The sequence below is a fragment of the Podarcis erhardii genome (genome assembly GCF_964252035.2).
Source record: "Podarcis erhardii genome assembly, chromosome: 4".
Taxonomy (NCBI): Eukaryota; Metazoa; Chordata; class Lepidosauria; order Squamata; family Lacertidae; genus Podarcis; species Podarcis erhardii.
This window is the reverse complement of record NC_138508.1, coordinates 19,259,309-19,265,180: the sequence shown is the minus strand read 5'-3', so window position 1 is coordinate 19,265,180 and position 5,872 is coordinate 19,259,309.

The window sequence follows — 5,872 nt, the reverse complement described above, 5'->3', positions numbered from 1 at the left end:
CCCCTGAAACAAAGGTGGAAAACAGGCTGCTTTTCCAAAGGGGCCATCTCATCTTCCATGCTTTTTAAAAGGTTGAATGAGGAAATAGTTTTCCCACATTGCCTTGCTCAGTGAGACTTGTGAATGTGAACCTTACACACCTGCCCAGACTAATTCCAAACAATTGACCAAAGCTGTGAAGCACCACACCCAGTAAGCCAATGGGAAGTGGTCGAAGAAGAAAGCATCGCCCAAACAGGAAGACAGATGTCATGGAACAAAGCCATTTTACTACACTTATCAAAATCATGCTTTCCTTGGCTTGCCATTTTTCAATATATCTAAACCCTCTAGGAGAAGGAAGACTCAGATCCTAAATTTCCACTGCCTTGTGGGACATCTTCAGGAGAAGAAAATGCTAATGAGTAAGTTGAGAGCCAGTGTGGTGTACTGGTTAAAAGCGGTAGACTTGAAATCTGGTGAACTGGGTTCGCTTCCCCGCTCCTCCACATGCAGCTGCTGGGTGACCTTGGGCTAGTCACACTTCTCTGAAGTCTCTCAGTCTCACTCACCTCAGAGTGTTTGTTGTGGGGGAGGAAGGGAAAGGAGAATGTGAGCCACTTTGAGACTCCTTCGGGTAGTGATAAAGCGGGATATCAAATCCAAACTCTTCTTCTTCTATACAAATCCAGAGCGGAGCCCCTAAGACGCTTGGATGGCATCTTGTGCACCTCCTTCCAGTAACTCCTACAGCGAAGTTGGTGCTAAACGTATTGTTCTGCTTTCCTTTGGCCCACATCAGCAAGACCAAGACAGGGGTGTTGTTGTCTGGGCTGCCCAGGACCTTCATACACACAAGCCTAGGCTTGCACCTTGGGGAGGTGACTTTAGTGCTGCTAACACAGCAGTTTGACCTTCACCCCTGGAGGCACGCTCCATTGTCTCTCAGGACAGACAAATGCCAACAATAACAACCCCCTCTGTGTGGAAAAATCAGTTTCTCACAGAACAATCCTAACCATGTTTACTTGGAAGTAAGTCCTGCTTAATTCACTTTTAGCTGCTAAAAATGCCTGATTTCACCATGACTCATTCACTAATTCGCAAATCACCGAGAAAATGTCTTAACATCTCTTGATGGAAGAAAAATATACACTTGGGATGTAGAACCAATTTACAATGCTGAATTACCTCTGTCTTAAAAACTGTGTAACCTGAATACACTTCCATATCATATCATGCATGTTAAGGCAAGGAAGGACTATGAGTCACACAATGATAATTTATGTGATTTTCTGCAAGCTTTCTCTGCTGAAGTCACTGAGGGGTTCCCAGGTTGCTAAAAATAAGATTTTCCATTGCATAAGCTAAAACCAGTATCTCCACTGTTGGAGGCAGTATGCCTCTGAATGCTGGTTGCTGGGAATCACAAGTGAGCAGGAGAGTGCTATGGTCCTTCATAGGGGCTTTCCATAGGCATCTGGTTGGCCACTGGGAGATCAGGATGCTGAACTAGATTTGCCTTTGGTTCGTAAAGCCTGACATCCTTCAGTGAAGAATCATTTTGCCTTTTATTACAGTTGTACCTTGGTTCTCAAACATAATCCATTCCGGAAGCCCATTCTACGTCTGAAAACGTTTGAAAACCAAGGCATGGCTTCCGATTGGCTGCAGGAGCTTCCTGCACTCAATCAAAAGCAGCGGAAGCCCTGTCAGACATTCGGCTCCCAAATGTTCAAGAACATTGGCACCCAGGAGTGACAGCTTGGCCCCGCAACTATGGGTGCCTGGATCAGTGGGTGCCATGCTCGAGCACCCAGGGCCCCAGGGAGTTGGCACCTATGTTGGCACCTGTTTCTGCAAGTTAAACATTTCATAATTACTTTTTTAAAAACTAACAACATCCTCAGATGCTGAAGGAGATTTTTTTTTTAATAAATCCTTAACAACAACAACAACAGATTTCTAGGAATCGACAGGCAGATTAATCACATTGTGAATATCATTTTAAAGGTTCTCAAATGATACCATTGAGTTTACAGCAGTACTCAATGGATACAACTGCATTAAGTCTCATTCGTTTTGTCAGTTTGTGCTTGACAGTATAATGGGTTAATCTTTTCTGCCAGCAGTAATGTGCATCTAATTTGACCCAGGCTGATAAGAAGCTGCCAGCCTTGTTGACTTTTCAACAAGCCGCCATTCATAAAAATAGCTAAATTTTATTACCGTGTTGAACTGATGCCTAAGGTAGATATATTTCCCTCCGGCGAGTATACGTCCAAGAGCCCAAGATATATGACTTTTCCCTTCACTGCTCCGACCAGTTCCTTTGAAGAAAGATTGCCCATTTTAGTGCTCAATTGAACAACTGTCAGAAAGGTTTCATGGTGCGGATAATAATTTTCGCAAACAAATCTCGACCACTAATTTCCTTTGGAAGTGGTTCAGGCACTCGTGACTTTTCCTAGAGGGTAAGTGGTTTGAGTCCAGTTTATGGAAGAAGCCAGTGACACAATGTCAATTTCCTTCCCAGCCGCATGCCATGTCTGGAAATTAAGCGAGTAATTAGACAAGACTAAATGGAATTCATTTCAGAATTAGACTTAGGCAGCTTTTCCCCCTCTCCCTCTCTCTCCCCTCCCCTGATTATGCTATAACGGCCTTGTACATTAGCTGCAAACACGATCAAAGTTCATGAGCTCATGTAATTACAAATGTGAAATTCCCTGGCCTTTAGTACAGCAAAACAATCTGCTGAAACTCCAATACATCTGATATACAAGATTCGGGGGCTGAAGAGTGACACATTGATGTCTGGATGCAATCTCCCCCTCCCTGCTCTCCTCCCCACAACCTGTTTTGGAAAGAGATGCTCCCCCCCCTCCTTGGCTTTGCCCTTCATTACGCCCACAAACCGAATGAGATTCCAGAATAACCCATGGGTCAGTGTGCATTAATTACAGCTACAACTAATTAGCATATATTTAGCATCAACAGTCTGCTAATTGCTGTGCCGAACATCTAAGTAATGTGGGGAGACAGGAAGAGAGACAGAGACAGAGAGAGAGCAAAAAGAGGAAGAAGATCCTCTGTTGTCCTGTTTTTTTTTATTTTTCAATGTCTTTAATACTTGGATAAGAATGTAAGACACTCAGTCCTGCCCACATCCCAGTTCCTGCCACTGCTTTGTTTCGTTGCCACAAAACAAATTCATCTGCATAATAATAATAATAATAATAATAATAATAATAATAATAATTTATTATTTATACCCCACCCATCTGGCTGGGTTTTCCCAGCCACTCTGGGCTGCTTCCAACAGAATATTAAAATACAATAACCTATTAAACATTAAAGACTTCCCTAAACAAGGCTGCCTTCAGATGTCTTCTAAAAGTCTGGTAGTTGTTCTTCTCTTTGACATCTGGTGGGAGGGTGTTCCACAGTGCGGGTTCCACTACCGAGAAGGCCCTCTGCCTCGTTCCCTGTAACTTGGCTTCTCGCACTGAGGGAACTGCCAGAAGACCCTCAGCACTGACCTCAGTGTCTGGGCAGAACGATGGGGGTGGAGACGTTCCTTCAGATATACTGGACCGAGGCTGTTTAGGGCTTCAAAGGTCAGCACCAGCACTTTGAATTGTGCTCAGAAATGTACTGGGAGCCAATGTAGGTCTTTCAAGACTGGTGTTATGTGGTCTCAGCGGCCACTCCCAGTCACCAGTCTAGCTGCCACATTCTGGATTAGTTGTAGTTTCCGGGTCACCTTCAAAGGTAGCTACATATAGAGTGCATTGCAGTAGTCCAAGCGAGAGATAATCAGAGCATGCACCACTCTGGAGAGACAGTCTGTGGGCAAGTAGGGTCTCAGCCTGCATACCAGATGGAGCTGATAAACAGCTGCCCCAGACACAGAATTGATCTGCACCTCCATGGACATCTGTGAGTCCAGAATGACTCCCATGCTGCATACCTGGTCCTTCAGGGCACATATACCAGGTCCTTGGTAGCATATAACCTATATTGCTATCAAGAAGAAAATGATGAGTGAAAAGTTCAAGCACACATCAACAGCAGTGCCACTCCAGAGAGACAGGCTCTTCTCAGACTTCCTTGAGTGGGAAGGTACCTCTTGATTATCGAGGGGGATCTAGATGAGTTCCTCATCAACGGCGCCTGGGTGGGCTACCCAGAGTCAACCTCCACCTTACCACTGGCAGTAGGCTGGAGAGCCCCACCATCTCCTCCATTGCCCACTCACTTCCTGAGGGCACTAGCTAGTGCAGCACCTGGCTAAGTTGTCTTAACAATGAGCATTATGTGTATTTTAATGAACTGCATGGAGTGAAAGATTATGAGTTGTGGGGGTTTAAAGAGTGTGTGTATGAACTTAACCATGCTTAACTCTCTCTCTCTCTCTCTCTCTCTCTCTTTTAGTTGCTATTTTCTTAATGTTGTCAATATGGTTGTATAGATTCAAAGAGGATTGGACAAGATCATGGAGATACGAAGTAATGCAAATTGATTGCCTAATTACATACACACAGAATGCATACATAAAACCAGTTAAAAACAATTACATATATAAAATAATTTACATATATAAAAACATAACATAAAAATGCATATTTCCATATGCAATATTCCCCAGTGTACCCATTTTTTCCCAAGCACTTTCCCCTCATATAATGCATCCCCAAGTTATTTTCACTATTTTTATGCACACTTTCACTGAATAGATACATTTTTGTACATGTTCATTTACAGTTATACCTCAGGTTAAGTACTTAATTTGTTCCGGAAGTCTGTTCTTAACCTGAAACTGTTCTTAACCTGAAGCACCACTTTAGCTAATGGGGCCTCCCACTACCGCCACACCGTCAAAGCACGATTTCTGTTCTTATCCTGAAGCAAAGTTCTTAACCTGAAGCACTATTTCTGGGTTAGCCGAGTCTGTAACCTGAAGTGTCTGTAACCTGAAGCGTATGTAACCCGAGGTACCACTGTATTAGGAAACTCAATCACAACATTCAGGAAGTGCAAATTTCGAAGTATAGCTGCTTTATGGTTCGCATATTATTTCAGGAAGTGCAAATTAGAAAGATTAGCATCAGTATGTGAACTCAACCAAAGTTCTCCCCATCCTTAGTTGGAACCACCAGTTGCTAAGTAGTTGTTGTTGTTAATTTTACAGATTCCTTGGGTGACATAATTGCCATTGCATTCAAACCCCATGTGGCAATTATTCAATCCTAAGAAACAGTATGTTGTCCCTTGTTCAGGCTGAAGAAGTAACACTCCTTGTTATATTGACTTTGATGAATCTTGGAACCTCTAGCAATGTTGGCTTAATATGAGCTCTTGGCAGGTTTTATTACTGACTGCCATTCGTTCTCTTCATAGCTCTACTTTCTTAATGTTTTGCTCAAAAGCAGTGCAAGACTTCTCCATACTTTCCTTTGCTCACAGAGCTCTTGACAGAACTTGTCAGAGCGTTCCCCACTTTTACACAGCTACTCTTCCTGGAATCTTTGATTAATAAATAATAAAACTCATTTACAATTCTTTTACATTTGTATTTACATAGTCCTCTTGTTGCTTCCTTGCTTTGAAACCTCTTTGATCTTACCAATGTGTTTACTGTAGCACCTTTTGTTTTCTTCCTTGAAATTTCTCTGCTTGATTGGGGAGGCATTTAATCTCACAAATGACATAAGGAAAAGAATAAAGCTACATAAAGTAATTCATAAAAAATAGAAGGAAGGAAGTGACGGAGAAATTGTGAAAGAAGCTAATGGATATCTGTGTGTATGTGTGTGTGTATGTTGGGGTTGTATGTGTGTGTGAATTTAATCCAGGAGCAGCCCCCAGATGTTGTTGGGCTGCCACTTCC